General features: G+C 48.8%; 1 protein-coding gene across 3 annotated transcripts in view; it reads right to left on the minus strand.

The window, feature by feature from the left end:
• The window catches only part of LOC144120857 (NAD kinase-like), a 97,455-nt gene that overhangs the window by 53,247 nt on the left and 17,556 nt on the right, over positions 1-26,652 (minus strand). Inside the window, exon 1 of one of the 3 annotated variants that reach the window (XM_077653625.1) lies at positions 15,881-16,177. The exons of the other annotated variants lie outside the window; for them this stretch is intronic. The gene's annotated coding sequence lies outside the window, so the exon portion shown is untranslated. Of the gene's footprint in view, positions 1-15,880; positions 16,178-26,652 lie in introns of those variants that run through there. 3 annotated transcript variants of the gene reach the window in all.

A 26,652-nucleotide genomic window follows, 5' to 3' on the forward strand; every position in this document is an offset into this window, starting at 1 on the left:
CTTGTAACGTCGCCGTCGTCTCGTGCGACAAGTTTCTGGTCGAGTGCCGAGCCTTGTAATTAGGGTCTCTCCATCCTGGCTGCGTCTCGCTGTCGTCGCCACCGTGCACGGATGCCAAGCTCTGTCTTCTGAGTGCGGGCGCGTGCGAGGCGTTGCCCACCGAGGCCTTTTCGGCGCTGTTCGGCAACCCACCCCTCATTTCCAAGGGAGGAGGCGTGCGACTTGGAGCACGCGAGGGACGGCGCTGGAATGTCGCGAACGCCACGCGTGCCCCCCTGGAATGCACCAAGAGCGAATGAACTTTCCGGGAAGAGGTGCCTCACCAGAAGGCTCGAAACTTCTGCGTGCGCGTAAATAAAAGTGGCCGATGTCAAACGTCCGTAACACACGGGTGGCTCGAATCGGGAGAGCAGAAACGTCTACAGGCGCCTACCAACTAGAGCCATATTGGACCAGGAGGTGATAACGTCTGCACATTATAGTCGTTACACGCCGCCGCGGTGACTCAGTGGTTATGGCGCTCGGTTGCTGGCCCGAAAGACGCGGGCTCGTTCCCGGCCGCGGCGGTCGAATTTCGATGGAGGCGAAATTCTAGAGGCCCGTGTGCTGTGCGACGTCAGTGCACGTTAAAGAACCCCAGGTGGTCGAAATTTCTGGAGCCCTTCACTACGGCGTCCCTTATAGCCTGATTCGCTTTGGGACGTTAAACACCGATAAAATAAAATAAAATAAAATAAAATAAAATAAATACAGTCGTTACACAGATATTCAAAGAAGATTCTGGTCTGGGCTAGTTTCATTGTTTGGCGGATTAACACAGCGGTGTGGACACGGAAACAAGAAGACACGCAAAACAGCACAGTGGCGGAGACCATCTACAAGTGTTGGTAGTTAGATCCCGTCCTGTCTTACGTGTCTTCGTCTTGTGTCCGTCTTCCATAGCGCTGTGTTAATCCGTTATACAGACGTCAGTAAACGATGAATATCAAACGCCTACAACCTCTAGACATTCCAACGCCGGAAGTGCCAAACATCTACAGAAGACTTACAAATGGCCTTTTATAGATGTCTAGAGACGTCCGCAAACGGCCAATGTCAAATGTCTGTGGGTTGCGCTCGACGTGATGACTAGGTCAAAAGCATTAGAGTACGAAGCACGGGGAGTGGATGTACACGAGTAGAGTTGAAGAGTTTTTCAGCTCGAACTAGAGCGCAAGAAGAAAGAAAATCCCCTCAGAACGCTGGAGGTTCCACATGTTCTGATGCAGCATGTAAGCTATGGTGGCACAGAGAAGGAAAAATAATGGAGGGAACCGTACTAACACCCCCTACCCGAAGTTTTCACGCCCACCCGGTTATCAGTTCAGTGGTTTCTTCGTTGTATCGCGGTGTATAGCTTATCTAGTCACCTGAGGTAACGGTATCCTCGTGGCACCTCAAATATATAGCCAGCATCGGACGCGCTTGAAAAAACAGGACAAGACAAAAACAGATGTTTCAAATCATTGAAAAAGTAGGGGCATAGATTTCTTAGCGGGAGCAGTTGCGGCGACGAGTACACGGGAGGGGAGATATTCTTCCTCTGGACGTCTAGGTCTGCCTGAAGTTGCAGATGTTTCATGGACGACCTCTGAGAAGCACTGTAAGCCAGGGTCTTTTTCTCTTCAATCAGTTCCTGATGCAAACGCTTCTTTCGTTGCGCCCACCTAGTGTTCTTGCTTTATTTAGCCTCCCTCACTATATGGCGCTCTGCGCTGCAGCTTCAAAATTACTTTTCGATACAACGACGTTCAGTAACTAATCAAGCATCAGTACAGCTCTCACTTTCGTGACAGTGACGACCCCCTTCACGTTCAGTTAAGTTGTCGGGTAAAATCTTTCCCTGTATCAACATATTTCTGAACTGCAATCAAAGTCTCTGCTACTTTTCTAGCCTCGCCAGGGCGACGACGAAATCTTTTAGCGTATTTCCTGTCGGGAACTTTGTTCACATCATATTCTTCCTCTTGGTCGTAGTCCGCAATATTCTCTCTCTCTCTCTCTCTCCACGATGATTTCTGTCTGCAACTTCCACATTCGTTCATAATCAACGGTTCTTAAGAGCGAGTGTTATAACTCCAGACTGGTCCATCTTGGTAGAGTAACTGATCATTTCGACTGACAGTTCCGAGTTCCGATAGTTCCGAGCACTAGCATTTACTGAAGGCTCCATCGCAGTCAGAAACAAGGGTTCAGAAACTTAAACTTCTACACCTGTGCTGGTAAACACTGGTCTTAAGCGATCACAGTTCATCACTAGATAATTATGTGCTTCCCATATATAGGTTGTTTTGTGTATTAAAGGACGCTTTGGGTCAGAACTAAAGCTTGGAAATATAGGGAGAAATCTGTGTCGTCAACACAGGTAGTTGTAGCCGCTCTTTTCTCGGATTATCCAAACATATTTGTCCAACTTAAAGAGATTCGGAATGGTGTTAGGGCAAGACGCTTGACATTAACGAAATAGAACAGAGTAGTGTGACAGAAGGCAGGTTATACATCCTGAACTTGTTTCCCTGCAATTAGATAATGAATACAAATGTTTTCAGTTCACCGAGTGAAGTAGTGTGCGGAACGTTCTCCAGGAATGTTAAAGGCTCAAAAGGAACATGAGAGAATGTTCCACCGTTCTTAATCGACGCTACTACACCAGAGACAGGTTTGATAATGAAATCAGTCTGTTTATTCCTAAATGTGGGGGTGAACGCACGCGCAGGGCTTTTACGAGAAGCACTGGGCTATTAAGCAAAGCACCCGTTGTCCAATAAATAAGCAGCAAGGCACGAATAAGTTTCCTGCGAGATGCGATGCGACAACTACTCGTTCAGGACTGGGTGCTGCAACCTGCCTCGAACTGACTGACGATGGTGCAAAAGCAAAAACTATAAATGATAATAAAACGTTGCCGATTAACCAGAACAGAAAGAGAACACAGTGCGGTTGTAGGCTGGCCGCTGACGGCAAGATATCTTCTCATTGGTATTCAACAGCGCAGAATAAGACATTCATTTAGACGCCTTTCTTGCTTCCTCTAAAGCAGTGAATGCGAAGGCGACGCCTCTTGATTATGTGCGCTTTAATGCACGGCGCGCACTGACTGAATGTTGCGCTTCTTCGGTGCAACACTGCTCGCCAAAGGATTCTCGTTAGTAAGGGAATCGAATGATGTTCTCTTGAGGATCGATGGAGCCCATTCCGAAGTGCGTCCAAGCCACTGAAAATGAGGTATTACTAACGGAGGCGTGTAGAAAGCGAAAACAGACACGACGTCTGCTATTTTCATTTCGATACTTTCCTGTTTCTTTCTTTCTTTCTTTCTTTCTTTCTTTCTTTCTTTCTTTCTTTCGTTCTTTCCTTTCTTTCTGTCTGTCTGTCTGTCTGTCTGTCTGTCTGTCTGTCTGTCTGTCTGTCTGTCTGTCTGTCTGTCTGTCTGTCTTTCTTTCTTTCTTTCTTTCTTTCTTTCTTTCTTCCCTTCTTTATTTCGTCCTTCCTTACTTCCTCTTTCCCGTCTTTCTTTCTTTCCTTCCTTCCTTCCTTCCTTCCTTCCTTCCTTCCTTCCTTCCTTCCTTCCTTCCTTCCTTCCTTCCTTCCTTCTTTCTTTCTTTCTTTTCCTCTTTCTTTCTTCCTTTCTTTCCTTCTTCCTTTCTTTCTTTATTTCCTTCTTCCTTTCCTTCTTTCTTTCTTTCCTTCCTTCCTTCTTTCTTTTTTTTCTTTCCTTCTTTCTCTCTTCTGGGAGAACATGGAAAGAGATGCAGCTCGTACGTGAGGGAACGGGTCATTTCTAACGTGGTGGTACTTTTCCAGTCTCTTCTATATGCACTTCACGTTTAATGACGTTGAAGCACGTGCGTACGAGTGCGGAGACTATGTTGACGACGAACAGCTTTGCCCTTAAATAAAAAAAGGCAGTTCAGATATCTGCGCGGAGCGAGACAGTTATCAAGCTCTGCCTTGGGTCATAAACTCCTCCGGCTTTCCGAAACTGTTCCCTATACGCTGTTCCCGCTTTCTTTGCTGGGCCACTACGCATCATAGCGAACTAGAATAGGCAATCATATTCAGCTAGTTGACTGTATACCGAGTCCGTTCAATTTGTTACGACCAGGCAGTTGATGCTGCGCGCTGGGCAAAAAGAATAATAGAAATAGTATAGTTGCACAACGATAGCACATTATTCAAGGAAAGAAGTCAAAGTTTTCGACGTGTTTTGCGTTTATGTAAATACTGAATATGTTCAATAACTTAGTCTGTGGGATTTGATGGGTTAACAAATTCCTAACTCGTTCTAATGAGGAAGCTGGGAAACGATCGAAAAGGTCTTGCCGCTCTTAAGTTGTAGACATAATATGAACTGGGGGGCCTCAGTTGACAGAAGTTTAAGCCTATTATTACTGGACGAGGAGAGTTTCCGAATAAAGCAATTTCAATCAGCGATTCATGTCAAGGCACTAAAATTACTGATGCTCGATGAAGAATTGATGCGTGAGGATAGAAAGGTGTGTGCACGTTTCTTTAGTGACGGCTATGTGAAGTGCAATTCAAATTCTTGAAAAGTTAAATCACGAGCGAATTGTACGTCGTTCTGCGTTTGACTCCGCTGAGCGGAGCAACACTTTATAAAAAGAAAGAAAAATGTGCCATCATGTTCTGGCAAGCTGTAATTTTCAAATACTCTTTAAAGATGCCTTGCGTGATTAGTGTCCAGTGCTAGTAACTTGCTTGCAGGTTAACTGACTTTAACATCGCATGCTGCACATGGCGTGTTGTACTAAAGCTGCATGCGTTCCAGGTGAGGCGAAATATCAAGAAAACAGAATCCCTCTAACGACGATAGCCTCTTTAAGCAATCAAGTGAAAAATAAACTGACTACTGATTACAAAATAAAGCACTCGCTTCATGAATCAAATAATTTATAGCACTGTTATATTGTATTGAACACGATTCAGAGAGTCTTTTATCCCACCGTGGGCACAACTCCGCTGCTGAGGATGAGGAGGAAAGTGACGGTAAAAACGCCATTACTATTTGAGAAATGGTCGTCGACTTCTTTTTCGTCACTGCTTCAAGGATACAGTTTTTGCTTTTTCTGAGGTATGTGTCGAAGTCTGCAGCCATGGCGTAGACGTGCACTGCCGCTCAACGGTTATAAATCTCAAAAGTTTTCCACACTGACTCACTTGACCTGGGTTAACCACACCGAACATCGTACTTTCTGATACAAATTCGATTTTTCAGTGCTTGAACATGTACTTGAACATGTACTTGAACATGTACTTGAACATGTACTTGAACATGTACTTGAACATGTACTGAAATAAACCTTGGTGAATTTCATTAGAGTCAGTAGACACCGACTGGACGGCTTTAAAGGAAAACGGCACGCATGCAAATGACCCGTAATCGCAGATAGAACAAGCAGAAAGTGAATAACCCGTTTTTTACAAGTTGATCCGAACACCGGCGGAACCGCCTGCACGTTTCAGGGAGCATGAGTGGTGGTCATGGCGGTATTCCAATTTCTTCCTCGTACCAGTTACGGTCACCTGAGGCACGTAACGGTAATAAAGTTTCGCAAACACGTTCGCAGTTATGCGTCAGCTGGATTTCTACGTGACTTCCATTGTAGCACTCGGGATCTTTGTGTTTGTGTATGCGGCTAACAAGATATTAGGCGTAGTCTGCCGACAATGCAAGTCAGATCTATATAGTTCTGAAACCGTTGTCGCCACTTCACCAATGTCACACCGGTTGTTGTCCTTGCCGAATTTGCTTATTTTTCTCTCAAATGAGTGGGCAATAAAATGAGCAGCAAAAGAGACAGCCTGAGGACGAAAAAGATGCAAATACGCAAAACATTTGCAACGAAACAGCCGTGATGCGGTACACGAATATATTCACACCGTTATATGCTAGGATTACCGGACAAGAATGTTGCTGAGTCGTTCCAAACTGATTAGAAAAAATTTTATTTACATATGTACACATGCCAAGGTTACCGGATACATTTGACATTCACAAGTTGACATGACGCTCAGCATGTAAGGCGAGCCAATTAGAGTGCCAAAACATCTTTGAATAACTAACAGGAATTTCTTGTGTGCGATTTAAAGCGGCGTGGCATGATTATTAACAGTGAGTGATACCGGAAAAATCTGACACGGAAAAAAAAAGGGGGGGGGGGGAATAAAGAAGAAGACCCTAGCACCAGTTTGGTCTAAAGACCAGAACAAGACGTGCATTGTTAACAGAAATGAATGGGCATGACCACTGCCGGAGAAACTCTTCCTCTCCCGAGAAAAAGAGTTCCTCCGACAAGAAACTGATCAGCTCCCTTCTAAGACGGCCAAGTATTGGCCACACAGCTCGGCGTCGAAAGCCACCAGCGACCGCGGTGCATCGATTGCGCCATAAACTAAAAAGACCTGCAACAATTAACAGGCGAGCAAAACGGCCGCTGGGGAAGCGGCCGCGGGAGACAAAGCTCGAAATGCCCTGCCCACGGAATCCCGCATGAACGGCGCGCCAAAAGACACGTGCTACCATGCAGGTGACTGTAGCATGGCGATTAGATTCCGGAAGCGGGCAATTCGGACAGGTACTGGAGCGTAAAACGCCCCACCGCTCCAGCCGATCACAAGTAGGCAGCACTGCCCAACCAAGTTTCCACACAAAGTCACGTAGATGGTCTGGGAGAGGCGTCGATGTTATGCGCGCCCATTGAACGCGGCGCATCGGTGAGCGGCGAGCCGCCGGCACAACAGGCAACAACAGCGAGCCCATAATATTCACGACACGGTCTGTAAGGATGTTGACGTCAGGTGCTACTGCGCTTGCATGCCTGAAAAAGGCCACTGCCGTAGTATATATAGCGGTAGGCTTCTCTGATTGAGGACCATGATTAACTGGGGACGAGGGATCCAAAAAGCGCAAGGAAGGGCCCAAAAAGTACCGCGCCAGGGTTCGCGCCGGAGACGCGTCCCCCAGCAGGATACGCAACATGCACTTCAATGCTAACAGTGAGGACGTGATGGTCAACGTTGGGAAGGCAAAACCACCTCTCTCACGTGGTTGTCCAAGAACAGCACGAGGCACAAGCTCGGTTCCGCCTGACCAAAAAAAAGAAAAAACTGTAGTCTGCACCCGCCTTATGACGCGCAGGGGTGGTTTAACAATGTGGCAAAGGTACCAAAAGGCACCCAGCACGACCGACTGAACCAGGTAGCGCCTCTCAAGCAGAGGAAGGTCAAAGGTCTGTGCCCTCTGCACACGAGCTGTAATACCCTCTACGACCGAAGACCACATACCATCCCATACTCCAGCACAGTCGTAGGTCACTCCTAAAATGCGCATCTGCTCACACCACTGCAAAGGTATTGTACTCGTTATACGTCTCTGAGGTGACCCTACAAAAAAGTAATGACTCTTGGAATAATTAAGAGCAGCCCCCGACAAGGAGGCGTACTTTCGAAAAACGTTTAAAACTTCGAGCAGGCTGCGTTCATCAGCTAAGTATAGCGTGATGTCATCTGCATAAGCAGTGACGCGTACACTCTCACTGCCTGGCAATGCCAGACCGCTAATGAGAGAATGGTGATTGACTGCCAAAAGGAAAGGCTCTAATGCTAAGACAAACAAAAGAGGGGAGAGCGGACAACCTTGACGGACGCCGCGGCCAACATCAAATGGGGTACTTTCCCAGCCATCGAGGAACAGAGTGGTTGAAATATCTCTGTACATCTCTTTAATAAGTAGCACTAAAGAAGGTGGGAAACCGAAAGCATCCAGTGTACCGTAAATATACTCATGCTCTAGAAAGTCGAATGCCTTCTCTTGATCTAGAGAAACAAGAAGACCCTGTGCGCGCCGCCGTATAGTATACTCTAGGATATCTCTCGTTACAGAAGATAAACTATGTATTTCACGCCCCGGAATGGAGCAAACCTGGAGGTAGGAAATGAGGGACGGGAGAAGAGCCCGTAAACGGCGGACGAGTAATTTTGCTAAGACTTTATAATCTGTATTTAGTAAGGTAATAGGGCGCCAATCTGCCGGACATGTCGAGAAAGAAGACTTTTTAGGGATCAGAACGATGCGGCCTCTTTTAAATGAATTAGGAAGGACATTCCGAGTGAAACAGATTTTTAACAATTCCGTGAAAATGGGGCCTACTATATGCCAGAATTGTAAATAGAACTCCACAGGAAGACCATCTGGCCCAGGCGTTGAGCCTCGTTTCATGGAATCTAACGCCTCCTTGATTTCATCTGTTGTTGGCGGAGCCATAAGGCCATCATGAAGTTCATCCGCAACCTGCGGCAAGCCTGCAAAAAAAGGGTGTGCGGAAACGTCATCGCGATGAACCAAAAAGTGCGACTGAGCAATATCCCTGAAATGGACGAAAAACGCACTGAAATTCCTGCCAACTGGCTGGGCCACAGCACCGACGGAAGAGGTAAAAGCAGGGGCACCTTGAGCGCACAACAGCTCCTGGCGTGCAAACCGAAGCACCTCTGGATGAGAAGTTGGATTGCGCCGACAACGCCATGCGGCCGCTGTCAGAGAGGATGATCGTAAAAGACGCTGGAGACGCTCTGAAAGTTCCTCTTTCCATGCACACATAAGCGCCGATGGCGACGGGGTGCGCTGAGCTATACGGAGCTTCGCCGTCATAACACGAACCTCAGCTGAGACGCGAGCTCTAAGGGCTCGACCAGAAGCGGCGCAATGGTGACGCCACTGCTCCTTCAGACGATCCCAGTCACCAGGCACGGCCCCAACAACCAAAAACCGCAAGGCCCGCGTTAGTCCTTCTCTCGTGCTGGCATCGTGAAGGATGCGTACATCCAAACGCCATGGTCTGAAAGGAGACACTGCAGCCGCCGGAACCCTGAGCGACAGAAGAAAGGGACGATGGTCTGATATGTGTACTGGTGAGGATGGCAGCGTAATTACATTAGCAGCACCCACTGTCCTCGAAAGGCCCGTCGGTACGTACGCCCTGTCTAGCCTGCTTGACGACAATCCGCGACGCCAAGTCCACACAAAGACGCCGCCATGCAGGAGCTCATAAGCATCTGTTAACAGACACTGGTTGACTAGGCGGCGCAACTCGCGCGCATTCCAGCTTGGTCTGCTTCTGCCAGGGCCCTGCACATCAGCGACCGTATCGAGCACGCAGTTGAAATCGCCCAACATCACAACGTTTCGTCCTCCAAGAAAATACACATCAAGATTTTTATAAAATGAGTTTACCAAATTAGAATGCGCAGGTGCGTAGATGCAAAGAAGTCTCAGACGAAGTGAGTTAAACGTGCAGTCGAACGCCAGCACGCGTCCAAGCGCATCGTAGGTAACATGATGGTCGCGCAGAAGTATTCGGTTCAGAACAAGAACGCCAACTCCGCTAGAACGCGTGCTAGCGTACGAAAAGAAAGCATCGATACCAAACCTACGCTTAAATTCCAACACGTCACTGAGGCGAAAAAAATTAGTTTCTTGCAGGCAGAGGATATTGCAGCCCGATGAACGAGCGAAAGCGACCACCTCGGTCTGCTTCATAACATTGCGAAACCCTTGCACGTTAAGCGTGATGATGTTAAGTGTAGCCATTTTGGTAATGAAAAAAAACAAAAAACAACGAGTTGTGATGTCTAAGCAATACAATGCGCGCTACGAACGGCGCCAAACCATCTCACTGTTTTCGTAGAGTCGGACCAGAGGAGGCACGAGGCCTCCTTGCCCGACCAGAAGAGTTGTCCGAGTCCGTAGTCGACGTATGTGGACGCTTTAAGCTGGAGCTCAAAGCGACCATCTCAACATCCGAAGAGAGAGTACTAGAAGTGCTGGCGCTAATCCTCGATGCAGAAGAGGACGGCGACTGCACAGATTCCACGTCAGGAGATGGCCTTGGCTCCTGCCCAGGCGAAATATTTGTGCCGACACTAAACTGCGATGACGAAGGAGATGACGACGGCGGCCTCGGCTCCTGCCCAGGCACGACGATAGTCTCGTCGATGACGAGGTTGACTGAAGAAGCTGAGGACGACAAGCTGCTCTCGTCACCATCGGCCTCAGATACACTGGCGTTGTCGCTCAAAACCGCAACGCTGGCTGCGGGCTGCCGCGCAGGCTGCGAGAGCGGCCTGTCCCCAGCATCAGAGACCTGCAGGGGCGCAATGGGCTCGGCCTCCGTAGCGGCAGGTACACTTGGAGAGACTGAGGCTGGCATAGCAGGCACATTTAATGCCGGCTTGCGAGGTGCATCACTGGACGCATCAGCCGTAGGCACCGCTTCCTCCACCGATACATTCAGAGACGCCGAGGAACCACTCACAAAGCCGTTGGTGTCGGAAACGCCGCGTTCCTTGATGGCTTCATCCGCTGCCTGTGCAGCCGGTGGAGGTGCAGGTCGGGCCGCAGCCTCAGAATACGAGGGCTTGATCGCGCATGCCACGGTAGCGTGTGGATCACCACAACGTCGACACGGCAGCACACAACCTTGGCCTTGGTGCCCAAAGACGCCGCAGCGGGCGCAGAACGGAGCCGTGCACTGTGCTCTGAAGTGTGATGTCGAGCCACAACGTCGACAAACACGCTGCATGCCTTTGTAATCGCATGTCACGCGGTGGCCAGCGACCTTGATGTAGTTAGGCACGGGCGACTCGGGCTTCATTTCAATTCGGACATACCGCGTCCCGGTGGTGACAGTGGGACGCGACCCCATGATGCCGCGACTTATGTGCAGCACCTTGCCATAAGGAGAAAGAGCCTTGGCAAGGGCATCACTTGGTACACGGGCGGGCAGAAAAAAAACAGTCACCTGAGTCACCTGGGGGCTCAGGGGAACGATGGGGACGCGTTCGTTGCCGATGATGAGGCAAGACGCATCAACGATTGCAGCCATGGCGGCTTCACTCTTTACGGTAACTTGGTAGTTGCGTCCACCGAAGTGCTGGACACAGTAAACTTCTTCCAAACGAACTACGGAGGCTGTCGCATCGACGACATCCTCCGGACTAGCCCCCTCAGGGACGACGACATCAAAGGCAAGGGCCTTTGTAGGTGGCTGGCTCACCATGTTGAGGCGCCCGCCAGCCGAAGGGCACCGGAACAAAGGATCACTCTTGGTGGTCGAACACCGGCCACCGACGCAAGCCGGCGGCCGGAACGCACGCAGGAACACAGCAGGCCGAGAAGCGCCGACGACCCGACAACAGCACCTAGCAGCACCTAGCAGCACCTAGCACCTAGCTGCTTGCGTATAACTCGAAAGTCGCAAACGGTTTGATGGCTTTAATGTAACGAAGGAATAACTTTATAGTTACCATATGGCGAAAACGCGGCACTGGCGAAAGAACGTCTTTGACGTTTCAAACAGCCGTTGAAATGGCACCATGCAACAGCGCTCCCGTTTGGGTAACATATCCTTCTTTCAGCACCTGGATCACGCGTGAACAGCCGTCAAGGATAGCATGCTTTCAAGAACTTTTTGTTTATTTCCGTTCAGAAAAAAATGTTGGAATTTGAGGTAAAAACTGCGTAGAGGAGATCGAAAACCCTCAACCTCAGTACAATGGCAGCAGGACAGAGCATACATATACATGCAGTTATTAGTGACAATGAAAACTAAAAATGAACGAGTTATTCAATAACTGTATTAAAGTTACCTCATAAACCGATTGTTTAGAACGAAAGCTTGATATGGACGAGTTGGGTCGTTATAATAAATTGAAGTGAAACGGCTAAAAGAGGAGGACAAGGGAAGGCAACAGAGGGCGCCGTCTGTTTTATACTTTAACTAATGCTAGTCTTATTGCAATGACGTACTTTAATGATCATAACCTACTGTCCCCTGCCCGCTCACCACCACAAACTCATGAGCGATTAACCGGAGGATTAGCATGAGGAGGCGTATTCGCTTGCGTGTCCTGTCAGCTCTAATGTTTCACCTATTAAACCGTGTCTCTCGGTCTCGGAAGGTTCAAGTGGCAAAGATGACACGTATTCATACGTTTACGCCGTTATCAAGGCGGTTGTTTATAAGAGAAACACAAACACACGCAAAGCAAAAGCACTGCCGAAGAAGTATATTATCCTTCGCTGCATCTTTACGTACTTCATCAAACAAGCCCAAAAATCTGGCAATGGACGTGAGTATTGAGCAAGTATTTTGATTAGCATGCGAGCTGGGACCTGAGACCGATATTCCCGATTAGAAGCGTGCGGATGGATTGCTTGCCTGTTTGCTGTCGGCGCTCCGTTACCGCACGCTTCCGTGAGCCCGTCGCAGCAGTTTCTACGGATAGCTTCGCCGTGTCCTTGAATGCAGTTGCAAGTCAACGGCTGCTTAGTGCAGATTACGACGTGACACGGGTGCAGAGGCGCCGTTGTTTCCATCGGCTTTCAAATGGTTTGGTTTGGCAGCTTTCTCGTCTTTTGATTTTGTTGATAGTCTGGATGGCTTAGGCAAAGTCTTCAAGACGTTCGCCCTATACGAGCAAGTGATTTGCATCGTTAGCATCTTCGTAATGAGCCGCCATTAGAATCCGTTTTTCTGTCTCGTGGCTGGCGGTGATAAGAAGTATGGTTTTCCATTTGAGTGCTAGCAGCCGTCTGCTGGCGACCCAACAGTTTAGTCGCGCAAAATTTATGCTGGACGCGCCGGCCTCTGAAAGAGGGAACTTGGTTTTTAAGGATCTCTGCATTGGAAAAGCTAGGATTTATGGCGCCCAGGTGTTATGAATTGACACGATTTCTTTTCACCAAGGTACCTTAACGCTGATACAAAGCACTGAGCATCAGATGTAGGTTTCAGGGAAAACAATGGCTGGTAATTTTATTTCTGCGATTCATAGAGACAACGGACGTAGGAGTGACGTCATTCAAGTTGACATCTCGCAAATAACCTCGCCACGCTGGACGTAGAAACCGTTTGCGAGAACAATTACGACGCTTTTATGAGCAAAGTGAAGTACTTACTGCGTGCAGACTCTTAATAGACTGTTGTCAGAATTGTGTTCTTTTCTATTTTTGTCGCTAGCATTGTGCAGTCTACTTTTATGAGTGTGTGCTCTAACCCCCCTTTTATCCAGTTACATCCTCAGTTTATCGGCGCGCGTGTTTTTCGTATGGTTTCTCGCTATATGATTCACTGTGTTGTGCATTAGGATAATCTTGTCGGCTTTTTCAAGCACTATGTAATGCCCGTAAAGAGCCTTCATTGTCCGCCAAAAAAAAAAAATGGGAGTCTAAAGGTCAGGTTCTTGAGACGCTGCATGTTGGAAGCACGCATGCTGCCAGCCCCAGCGGCTCTCTGGCGTCCTAACAGGAACTTAGTGTATGCAAGAATGCACAGACGATTGCTGGCCTTTCTTTGAATCTGCGGAATGTGTCTCCAACTGCCAAAGCATCTCTTTTGATGGCCTTCGGGGTGCTATCTGTACGCCTGAGGTCCGCATTTACGCCACCTACAACGTTTGCCTCCTTCGATTCAACGTCCAACGACGCAACCTCCATTCGATTCAACTCTCGATCCGAGATAGTCTCTTATTCAACATTCAACAGGACTGAAGCTCACTGTCCCCTTCTACGCTAGCTCGCTTGTCCCCTCTTCGCGTGACACCAGCAAACAGTCATGTGTCACATGCCCTGTGGACCTGCGCATGGTTTCCTGCTACCCCTTTCTCTCATAAATGAGGTAGGGGGTCTGATAATCCCCATGCAAACACTTGCTTTGTCCTGGGTGTCGCGCGGGTATGAACGGGCAGGCAGCTTCTGAGCCGCGTCGAAGAATCCTGCAGGCAATACCCTTTCATGGGCTGTCGCCTGTTACAGATCCTTGCCATCAACAGATGTGGGTCAAACGCGTGGCAACTCTCTTAGCAGGCAAAGGCCTAAAGGCAACTTTTGCTAGCCAAATACGTTCGAAAATTTATCCTGTCGAGCGTGAAATGCTTTTTACCTTCCATTCTCGGCTAACTCAGATGAACATCACCCGATAACCGCTGTTCAACTGAGCCGAAACCTTGGCGAAACTTTCGGAAATTTTCCAGCAGAACGATATAGCAGAAAAAATCTTCCACAACATAGCCCCGAGCGGCATTCGAACTAGGACTACGTAAAGCAAAGTATATCTTCGAGTCGTGATGCCTCAGACCAATCGGTATCGGTCATCGCCGCAGCCCATCGCACAATGGGTTGTAGCTGGCCCCTAGTAGTTGTTGCTTGCCTCATAAGATGACACATACCCACAAGGGTGATTGGGCATAGCCAGGCGGTGACTACCTGTATTGCAAACTGCTAGCGGCTAAATCTCCAAATGCAAGGCGGGAAGTGGTGCCATCGAGACCCTGCATCAGAGCCGTAAGAGTCATGAGACCGATCAGCCTATGTCACCAACGGCAGCTACACATAGCCGCACACAAAGGTGAGAAGGCGGCCAAGGTTTCCGAACGCGTCGTTAAAGCCGAAGAGCCGGCAAGCGCTGTGAGGCGTGAGGCAGCGAAGCGACGAATGACGCTGAGAACGCTACCCAGCACGAAAAAGAGATGCGGCTGAACGCGATGGCATGTAAAGCACCAAAATCGGCGAGGGACGCCGAGCACGTTGCTCCATTTGAAGAAAAGCGGCTGACGGAGGCTGCTCCTCAAGCTGCGAAAGCAGCCAGGCAGGCCATGTGCTTCTCGCAGGTCTATAAATGGAAACGGGAGAAGGCGGCGGCTCGTATAGCGGCCAAAGACATGGCTGTACCCGTGTGTAGCTACAGCCGTCTATGAGCAATCCTAGCATGCGCTCAGCTTTTCCTGCAATGCATTTCAAGCCTATACCTACACTCGACGAGGTGACAGATTACAGATTTTTATTAACCGCCCACATACTTATGTAATTAAACAGTGGGACGCACCACTGGATCGTGACCCGACACCTGGGCATCGATCGCGTTTCACATTTCAGACCGGTTTCAGATATATACAAGAAGTTTGTCACGGGGATTGCACTACCATAACCACAGTTTGTTACTGCACCCTTAGAAGTGCCGGTAAAGTATCTTACTGTACCCTTAGAAGTGCCGGTTTTCACTTTAGCATTAGGCGTAATTTTGTTACGCTTGCGCAAAGCTTCGATCACACTCAAGGTACGAACGCTTCACGGTATCCATACCCTGCGAACTATTCAGGCTAGGACAAAATGCCCGCAAACAAGCGCCAGCTTCGTTTATAGTAGCTGGTCACTATTCTGCTCACATTCTAATTTTTTATTGTTAGGGAAATCGGCTGTAGCATTGAAGGCACCGTCCCCTGAACTGCAGTCGGGAACTTTAGGTCCTTGAGGCTTTATGAGCAGGTTTTAGAAGTGTGAGCAGTGCTGTACAGCGCAGCTTGACACGAAAGCGAGCACACACTCGACACCCAACAGACTGTACTACCCTTTCTTTAGCGGTGATCTACGAAGTCATTACTTCTAAGACAAGATATCGGAAAGCTTTCCTGTCAAAGTTCGAAACAAGGCTTTTTTGTTCTGCCCATAAAAGGAAGAAATAGTACCCATATAGTTCCTGGCACTATTAACGTATTACCCATACAAATTGGTGAACGTTCACTGGCACCTTGCAAAGGAAGGAGAATTGTACGCACAGAAACACCGCGGTAAGAGCAGACGTCGAGCAGAAACAAAAAAGCCACAAAGATGTTTGAAGCCAGCTCCATCAAGATACACCCATTTCGCCTCATTCCCTCAGTGCCTAAGCGGCTGCAACGTCCCATCTCTTGTCTAGCATTCTTATTTTTATGAAACTCTAATCCCGTCACCCTATCCCTTCCCTCGAGGCTGCCACTCACTCACCGGTCCAGCTGTCCGAGTCATCGAAAGGGGCTTCGGTTCGGGTGTCCATCGGCTCGGCAGCGGTGAGCGAACCTACGGTAAAGCGCTAGGGCAGCGCGCCGGCTGTGGTTCCGCAAGGCGCCGTCCAAACCGCTCCTCTCACAGGCGACGGGCAGCGGCCACAGCAGCAGAGGTGTCCGCGGCGCCGATGGGAGGCGGGAGAGCTGGTGGCGGGCAAGGACGGCAATTCCAGTGGCGCGCGCGCGCCGATGGGAGAGACGGGCGCGCTCATCGCCTCGTCGGCGTCGTCTTCTTCACCTGCCGGCCGTTATTGCGTTGCTCGCACGTGATCGGCGCGCGCGGCGAGAGAAATTTGCCAGTTGTGTCGCGCCCGCTGATTGTGCCGCGAAGGACGAACGCGATGGAGCAGCGCTGTGGCGATGGAGCAGCAGCAGTAGTCGAGCGCCCGCTCCCTCTGCTTGTTGGCAGCGGCAGCCGTTTGAATATTCAGGAATGGAGCTCTCGGCGGCGCCGTTCCTGCTGCGAGCCTCGGCCCCTGGGCTTAACGGCGGATAATAACGGCGAGGTTTCCGGGAGCCTGGCTTCACGGCGCGGACCAGGGAATTTCATATGGTGACGCCAGTTTTATGAAACGCTGAGTCTCAACCGCGGCGTGTTTCTGCAGGCCAGCCAGTTCTGGCGCCGGTTGGGAACTGAGCATAAAGCTATCTGGGGAGCACTGCAAGTTTCCTTTCTCTTAGTTTGGGCAGTCCTGACCAGTTTGTTCGATTGCCTTTGTGGTGACGGTCGTCTAAAGCGATAGATCTGGATCTACAGAGTGGAGGTTCTTAAATTCTTGCTGTGACCCATGGAGCGCTTCGTTACTGTTATGGTCAAAGACCAAAGAGCTGTGGAGTGGAGGATGCTAAACACAGTTTTAGGCTCTTTACAGTAGAGGGTCTTCGTCGTATCTTGCAAATGGGGAGTGCAGGAAAGTAGCTGGAACTTCCACCATTCCTTTATATGTCAGCGCCCAGTTACACCCCGTGTCAAAAGTATTCAGCCCAAGGGGTTTGGTTGTGAGGCATGCATCCTGCCTCGTTACGTACCCTCAGCGAGTGTTCTCTCTCGAAAGAGGAATGGCTTCGCGTCCTTAATTTTCCAAAGTTTTGGACTACGAGATGTGCTAGGGGGACCCGCTAAACATTTTAGGAGCAAACCCCTTGGGCTGTATACTTCTGACGGGTGATGTATATACGCGCTGCACTTTTTGTTTCTTCAAGCCTACTCTCTGAGTGAAACAGACCACCGCCAAGGAACGCTGTGCACTCTCAGCTCGGCGACCCGGCTGCACTGAATGTCCAAGAGGGAAAGGTTAATAATAATAATAATTGGTTTTGGGGGAAAGGAAATGGCGCAGTATCTGTCTCATATATAGTTGGACATTTGAACCGCGCCGTAGGGGAAGGGATAAAGGAGGGAGTTAAAGAAGAAAGGAAGGAAGAGGTTTCGTAGTGAAGGGCTCCGGAATAATTTCGACCACCTGGGGATCTTTAAAGTGCATTGACATCGCACAGCAAACGGGCGCCTTAGCGTTTTTCCTCCATAAAAACGCAGCCGCCGCGGTCGGGTTCGAACCCGGGAACTCCGGATCAGTAGTCGAGCGCCCTAACCACTGAGCCACCGCGGCGGGGAAAGGATGATGGAAAAAGTAATAATTTTATACTCTGTCAGACACGTCACAGTTGCACTGGCGCAGGCAGAAACTTTCTTCGAGGGGGGGGGGGGGGGGGGGGGAGGCTGATGTTGCAGGCAGCCTCCTAATAGAATTTGTGGAGGAATCAAACGCAAGAACAATAACTGCATTGCCACTGACAATGCCATTGTGTATTAGATAGCGCTACGCACTGTCTAGACGAGTGAAATATGTATTCTTTAGATAAAAGAATGTATCCGTATGTCTTAAAAACCGTGGCAGACATAATTGATGCATATGGTTCCATGTTTTTGCGTATTTAATTAGTAAAGAAAATATCACCCGAAGTCTAAAACCATATAAGTCCGAAACCAGCATAACAGTGCATGCCGCTGATGTGAAAAACGTAAAGGACATCAAAAGATCAAGCACAGGACAAACATTCTAATGAATCTCTGTCTTTCAAGAACCTTTAGATTTTTGTACATATCCAACGGCCAGGGAAAAATCTAAATGACGCTGTCCTTGGTTCCAGTGTACTGCACAGCAGCAGCTGTCACCGGTCATGTATTGCGAGTAATTGCACCGAAATTTTATTCGCAACAGCGAGCACATGTATAAACAAGTAGTTCTGCAAAATATACAATAGAAGTGCCAAGATAAAATGGAGTATTACAAATGCGAAGATACAGCTTGATAAAGGACAAGAAAGTGTCACTGGAAACAGTCACTGTATGTATGCACAAAACCTCGCAACAAGATATTTAAATACACGTATGTCTCCATTAAATCTTCGTATCTAAGCAAAAGTCACTGTATACAATGCGTCAAATAGGGCAAATAAACATCTTGCGCAATCGCAGATAGTAAACTTTACACACGGAAAGACAAACGATCCAGGCAAGAACAAAACTGCGGTGGCAGAAGTCGCGATATGTACTTGGACCATGCTGCGGTCGCGACAGCACCATATGGTTAGAATAATAGATAAACAATGCAGAAATCAATACGAAAGTATGCATTTTTTAACTGTCTGCACGGCGACAATTATTCTGCACCCATAATTACAGAAGGGTTTTCCTTTGATTCAAAGAAAAAGTAAAAGCGGGTAGATAAAAAGGAAAGAAAAGGACAAACGAAAGCCACGATTGATGCCGCAAGTTGAAATAACTAATATCCGAGTGTGTAGGTTGGGAAACACCGCGTGGGCAGGGCTTTCAATGAGCAAGGTCAATCAAAATCGGCTATTGATATCCTCAAAATTTTCGTATTCGCATGGTAATTTTGATCATGACGTTAACTGTTACAATGAACGGCACAATTTTCTGCGGTGTGAACAGTCATACATTTTCGTCATTGCCCGTTTATGCCCGTAATTGCCGGTTCGCGCCAGACTGTATTTTCTAGTCTGAAAAAGGCATTGTAGGTGACAAAATCCAGAATGACTTCGGCACCGGTGGTTGTTTTGGTCAGCAGTGCGTGACAGTTCGAACAAGTTTCGAGGGGGGGGGGGGGGGCTGAAGTTCCATAAGCCCCCATTCTCCGCCTGGCTATTCCCCTGCACAGTTGTGTCGCACCAGCTGGGGACAGAGTGCATCGCAGAGCAAAGGGGTTCAAGCCTGCCTCTCTGGTGGGTGGCGACGTGGAGAAGGCTAGACAGCAGGCCACGTGTGAAAGGAGAGAGGCTTTAACTACTATATGCATATATATAGGTAAGTAAGGTTAGAATATGAGACGCCATTTAGTCGAATATAAGGGAGCAACGTGGAAAAATCAAATTCACTTTGCTTAAAAAAAGATGTCAACCTGAAAATCTGTGTTCAATGGATACGTGCGGTTCTGAGCAGGAAAGGCATATGAATCTTTGAATTACACACCTACATTGAAACTGAATATCAATACTTGTCTACTACCCTTCCCGGAGACGAACCCATTTTGTTTTGCTTTCACTCAGATATTTATTGAAATCCTCGACTGAAGGTAAGCTCTACGATCATCTTAAGCGCCATGTGCTTGTTATCGGAAGATGTTACATTATCACAACTGTCGCTCTGAGTAGCTTCTTCTCACAGCTCTATCAAGGACGGAAAGAAGAAAACGACAAAAGACGATGAAACCCTGGCCAATCCCCGAGCCTGAGGACATCATCAACATCATTATCATCAGAAGAAGAAAAGGTGGCATTCGTAGCTGCACGTTTTATTGCCGCTGTCGTTCGGCGGGCCCTATAGTCGTGTCGCAGGTCGCCTTGGCCAGCCGACATTGCCACGCAAAGAAGCATGGAAAGTGACCCTCGGGCGCAGGCTTACGCTCCGGTGACGCTTCTCAACCGCGAAGGCCCGTACATGATCGTCGCGCTGTTGGGCATGTCCATCCTGGGATGCGGGAGCGTGTTGGTCTACTCGTTCAGCAACTACTCCAAGCTCAAGCGGAGCGTCGAGGAACTACGCAACTACATCATCGATTCTCAGACCAAAGTGGCCCACCTGCAGAGCGAAGACGGTGTCGGGAGTGGCGCCGTCGACACCGGCTCAACCGTAACGCCTGCCACGGATGCTGGAAACCAGCTGAGTGTGGACGCGGATGTGCGGAACAGAAGCGGCTCCTCCGTAGGCCACGGCACCAAGGAGGCTTACCACTTTGTGGCCCAGGAGGTGCCCGCCAGTGCAGACCCTGCTACGGCGGCTCTGTCCATCCTGGCCACCACCAACGCCACCCGAAACAGCTTTGCCGAGGGTCAGTGAGCCATCCAGCCGGAGCATTTCTTTCCTAATCTATGGAACTGCGTCCTCAACTTGCTACCGACGAATTAACGCCTTCCTGAAACCGTCACACCGGAGAGAAGTTTCTCTGCTTCTCACTATCGCCGTGTACAAAAAACTGTGCTCAAAGAACCCGGGCGAACATTGTATGTACTTTGTAAAACCGATTTTCTTTTTCGATCCCTAGATATTGATGGCGCCGGAAACCAGGAATGCTGGTATTGATTCGCCTCATGATCACAGCACGAATGACACATATGTCATCAATGACATGAACTGGACGTAGTAGTGGGGGTGGCGGTTATGACGGTAGCGGCACCCCCCGGCCGTGAATCCTCATGTCATTAACACGATGAAGTGTCACTGAACTGGCTTGCTCTTGAGCGTCGCACAGTCATAGGTAATGCATGTCTTCACGACAATAAACTGAATACAAAGCAAACTAAAGGAGGGCACCACCTCCGCCTTCTTCTGTCACACTTGTCTGCAGTTCGTAAGTATTAGTGCAACATTGAGGCGCACATGGTAGTGGCGGCGCTGCTAACCAGCTATATACCATGCGAGTATCAATGTGCAATTACACGCTTTTTGCGCGTCGCTGCACTGGTCATTTATTTCATTGCTGCTTAGCCGGCATGTCTTCAAAGTAAATGTTTAACAGACGTAAATGATCACCAGAGGACCGTTGAGGTCACATTACAATACTTCATTATTGAACCTCTTGATTCTGTGATTTAGTCCTGTTGTTCAAGGAGACTGTTGCCTCTTAAAACAACGGCACATTTGACAGGGCTCCGAAGCTCCTGCATCCTTCAGGTGCAGTGGTTAGGCCCAGCGTACTGAATTGAAAGGGAGAGAGTTATAGAGGGAGGGGCGGGAATACGACCAGAAGAAAAGTACGGTTGAGTACACCATGCACTGGGTAAGGGAAGGACGGGAGGTAAAGGCAAGAAGTGCAACCCGGGAACTAATTATGCCAAGATGATAGACGCGAAGAATGTGCGAAACGGTCACCTTGCAGCGTGAGCATGACGGCCTCGGGAAGAGAGCAGGTTTCACAGCAATAGGACGAAGTATCTCGCAGCAGATATGCCCACATCAGCCAAGTTTCCATGTTTTTTTTTTACCTGTATAAGGCTCAAACCCCTCCCGAATCTCGCGCCAAAAACTAGTCCGTCTCCAAGAATAATAAATTCACTAGTTGATAATGCTCATAAGCTGGACAACGCAGGGAGCCATGGAAAAAAAAGAAAGACCAGTGTAACGTTAAGAGACCGGAAGCGGGCAAAGTGGGTGAGGGAACAAACGCGGGTTAATGACATCCTAATCGAAATCAAGAGGAAGGAATGGGCTTGGACAGGGCATGTAATGCGAAGGCAAGATAACCGCTGGTCCTTAAGGGTAACGGAGTGGATTCCAAGAGAAGGCAAGCGTAGCGGGGGGCGGCAGAAGGTTAGGTGGGCGGATGAGATTAAGAAGTTCGCGGGGATACGGTGGCCGCAGCTGGCAAAGGACAGGGTTAATTGGAGAGACATGGGAGAAGCATTTGCCCTGCAGTGGAGTCAGGCTGATGATGATGATGATCTGGATTGGTACTGTTGTCATCTCCCGGCGCATTCAAGTGATGCTGAAAGAGTAGCGGCTCCCTTAAGAGAGAGAAGGCTTTGATGACAGGAAAGCTCCCATGGAGAAGGCAGATAGATGCAGACACATTGGTTAGAGGTTGTCTCAAGGTCGCAGTTCTAGCTCGATTCTCTCAGTGATTCCATGGATATAGAATGTCCTGAAACAACGGCCATAGCCTGTCTTCACCTTCTTTTTTTTAGCACTAGGCGAACGTATCAAATCAAAACAGAAGGGCCGCCGAGGCATGATAACTTCATTTACCCGCACCTGTAATCAAATCTCCGTTACTTACGCCTAAAAGGTATATATGCCATTAATTCAAAAGCGATTTATTTTTCCCCAAAAGAAGCGGAATTGCGAACCGCCATAACTGATTTCGGTGCGCTGCAGGAAGTTTCGTTTTTAAGAACCGCTGAAAAAAATGAAAGGGCCTTCTTAGCACGAATACACGACACAACGGCAATGAAAATGTTTTTGCGGACCGTAGAGCTAAAACAGCCGACCATGGCTTATAGTACAAGGCACAAACAAACATGTGTGACCTTGTTGGAATATGCACTGAACTCACATTCACGAGCCTCGCACGCAGTGACCAATAAAGATGACAACTGGACTCCAACGAAGAACTGCGTTGCACCCTATCGCAGCTGTCAAAGTAGGCGATCCGTACGTAACGTGCAGCGCAAATTCCTATTGTTTACCTCATACCCGCACTAATAATACGTGCTGGTGGACGTCTGGCAAACACGTATCATGCAGTTCCTCACGGAGCGGCGTGGCGGGTAGTTGCTAAGCCTTCCTGTTTTGATGCCCGTGGTTACAAAGCAATCTCAAATACTGTAATAAGCGCGAGAGAGGAGATGCGTTCATGAGTCAGGCCACGCGTGTGTTTGGCTGAGTTACCAGTGAGAGCGCAAACGTGCGGCATATTGGAGAGAGAGAGAAAGAAAGTAATTTAATGGGAGGAAAGGTTGAGAGGTCGGCCCGCGGTAAGGGCTCACGAACAACAGGACATACATCCGCATGTTGCTTGCCGTCCCAGCACGAAATGGAACCTTTCACTCGCATACTGCATGCAAACGCAGGCCATCGAATTACAGCAAATAGAAAACGCCGCTAGTGCGCCCAACGGAAATCCCCATGATCTTCGAAAATGTATGTCATCACGAGAGAAGAGGTTTCTGCCGCTCTGTCGAACACTATCAGTTGGAAGTGCTGGATGAGTAACAAGTGTTCCTTGAATGGGACAAGTTGTCGGGCTAGTTTGTGCTGATGCATTCTTTTGTTGACAGCGCTTAAGAAAACACGCACAGAAGACATGGAAGACATCAGCGCCTGTGACGTCATCTTTCATGTCTTCTGTCCGTGTTTTGTAAGCGCTGTCAACAAAAGAAGTGTTCCTTGAAACCCTGGCTTAAATACAGCTTCTGGGAGCCATTCCGACCGAGTGAGTGCCTCTTGTTTCTGCATATGTCGTGTAGATAGGGGATGGTCGAACCACTATAGTACGTTGTGTGCACCAGCATCGACTGCAAAGACAAAAAAATAAAAGCACGAAATATTTTTGGAACGTCGCCATTTTTTTTTTGCCCGTGCCTCGCGAAAGGAGAGAGCACGTACGTGCGCGTCGTCGTGTAATGGAAACGCAATTTACATTGCCGCTATTATAGGGAGTGATTATATATTTATAAGCGCACATGTTTATTGCAAATACACGCGTGCATTTTCTTCAGTATTCTCCGGCGACATCTATACAATGATTGATTGCTTCATTGCTGGTGTGGGCGACCGAGGAACGCTGGCAGCCCGCGTACCGACCTCTCCTTAACTTTCCCACGAAGTCTTATCGTTTATAGGTGACAGATCCATTTATCTTCTTTTTATATAAGAAATATAGATATATACATAACCCGACGTATACATATAAACCTGCACATCTCCGAAGTTTTCATTAAAAAATAAGCCGAAACATTGGCCATCTCGACCTCGGCTACTGTTGCTGCCATTGCAATCTTGGAACTGCGCCAAGTGAGGAAAATGGCCGCATTTAGCGAAGCGACGAGTGGACATGACGTAAGAAGGACTTTCGATCAATTTCTTGTCAGGCTGGCGCCTCATTTTCAGGCTGACTAGAAATGCCGGTGACTCTTGCCAGGAAACTTAAGTATTAACTCAGCATTAACGACGACCTATAATTGAGCGAGCGAGATTCGTCGGCAGCGTCCGTGCCAAAAAGACAAGATTGAAAAAAGCGGCTCGATTTTGATGTCTCTCTTTTCTTTGCGACCAAAATATTCCTGTTAATATCGCCATTCGCGATTTAAAGGTTAAAGATGGAATATTTCCGCTCAGGCACGGCAATGAATACCGCATGAAGTTTGGGACGTAATAGCAAAGTGCGAGGCTCCTACTTTACTTTTTCTACGAAGCAGGCTGGCTCTCCCAACAGGAGATATAGGACCTGCCCACGTAGGACGCATGAGATCCAATAAGGCGGCTTTTAAAAATTTCACGGCTAGCTACCGGCAGCTACCCGCCGTGGTGGCTCAGTGGTTAGGGCACTCGGCTACTGATCTGGAGTTCCCGGGTTCGAACCCGACCGCGGCGGCTGCGTTTTTATGGAGGCAAAACGCTAAGGCACCCGTGTGCTGTGCGATGTCAGTGCACGTCAAAGGTCCCCAGGTGGTCGAAATTATTCCGGAGCCCTCCACTACGGCACCTCTTTCTTCCTTTTCTTCTTTCACTCCCTCCTTTATCCCTTCCCCTACGGCGCGGTTCAGGTGTCCGCTGATATATGAGACAGATACTGCGACATTTCCTTTCCCCCAAAACCAATTATTATTATTACCGGCAGCTGTAGTGATAGAGAACAATATATATAAAAAAGGACGTTTCTGGGTGTAGCTTTTGTCCTCCAGTGAACTCAACATGGCTGATGATGATGGTGGCAATGATTATGGGGATGGTGGTTGCCATTATCGGCACGATGATGACTCCTCATGCTTACTTAATCGAGAAGACGGCGAACAATGCGCGGATGTCCCTATAGCCAGGCGGCCAACCTGTCGCTTCGAACCCTTCTCTGCCTCTCATGTTTTCACTGTTGCTCTCACTTTCTGAGTAAATGTTTCCACGGTCTCATTTTGCCTTCTCAGTACAGGGCATGTACTACGAAGGGAAGACAACTGCTTGTCCTTAAGGGCAACGGAGTGGATTCCAAGAGAAGGCAAGAGTAGCAGGGGGCGGCAGAAGGTTAGGTGGGCGGATGAGATTAAGAACTTTGCGGTCATAGGGTCGGCGCAGATGGCAAAAGACAGGGTTAATTGGAGAGACATGGGAGAGGCCTTTGCCCTGCAGTGAGTGTAGTCATACTGATGATTATGATGATGATGATGACGAGGAGGAGGAGGAGGAGCCGGTGGTGGAGTAAATTTTGCTTACTGCGTCCTTTTTATTCAGAGATGAAACCGTAGTATGTTACAGTGAAATTAACAATTGGTATGTCGTATTCTCCAAGTGACAGATCGCGTTTCGGTACAGCTTACAACAGCGGCATTGTACTTGCTGCGCCGGCGCACAGGTGCACCTCTTGATGCCGTCTCGTAGAACGAAAGTGGGGGGGGGGGGGGGGGGGGGGTATTCTGCTTTGCCAACCTTGGCGGACAGACCTCGCCCCGTCGGACTCCTGGCCCTTTCCCAACATGAACGAACACCAGAAGCGTACACGCTTACAGCCCTATAGAGAGGTCTTCAATAAAGTGTGTGTATGGTGTCTCCAACAGCTGTGTGTTGGCGGCTGTTAGTGACGCCGTCGCTACTGAAGGGGATTACATCAAAAACGGTTGTGTTCCCTAAAAGAGGACATTACAAATTTCAATTTTAGTGAGACATCTTTCCATTCCTTCGGATAACGAAAACATAACAGCACAGGAAGCAAAACTTGCTGAACAACTCTTGTATAGAGAAACACAGAAGAAGGTGGTCTGGCGGTCAACAGACCACTGCGTCACAGCTGAAGTGCGCTAACGGTGGCCCAGGAATGTCTCGGTTGGATGCACGGGACGAAGGAGAGCCGAGGCTCCACGCTCCACAGAGTGCCGCAGAGATTTTACCGACAAACCGGCGCAGGTTTCTTCGAGCTGCGCAACAACCCTCCCGGCTTTCTCTCTGCTCGGTTCAGTGGTTTCGAGACCATTGTGGACTGAGGTTATGCGCTGCGGAGCTGCGCAGTACAGGCATGGTGTTGAGAAAGGGTGGAACCGGCATCTCGCGTGTATTAGTTTCATCCTTGTAAGCATGAAATGAGCATAAGCACCACGGCATCATTTGTTTTCCCTGAAGCTTTGTTGGCTTCGTCTTTGTAAGCGTTAAATGGTCACAGGCCTCTCTTTACCGGGTCTAATTGTAGCCATGCCAGTAGTAGTATAGACATGCCCTGAACCGCTTATAACCGTTCAATTCACTGACTCTCAGCTCCAAAATGATTTTTGTAGCGATAGCTACACTAAGGTAGCATTTCGAGCCTTCAGCGTGGCGGCGCCGCCACGCTGTCAAGTGATGCGGAGCAGCTGCCAGCGGCGCGGCGCCGTGGCTGATCACGTGGTTGGTCACGTGACCAGCCACGTCGTGCGCAGCAGCTCCTGCTGCCGGCGAAACCGAGCTGCCACAGCTGCGCGCATGCGCCGTGTCAAGTGGGACGAAGATGAAGG

Source organism: Amblyomma americanum, chromosome 2 (assembly GCF_052857255.1).
Source record: "Amblyomma americanum isolate KBUSLIRL-KWMA chromosome 2, ASM5285725v1, whole genome shotgun sequence".
Classification (NCBI taxonomy): domain Eukaryota; kingdom Metazoa; phylum Arthropoda; class Arachnida; order Ixodida; family Ixodidae; genus Amblyomma; species Amblyomma americanum.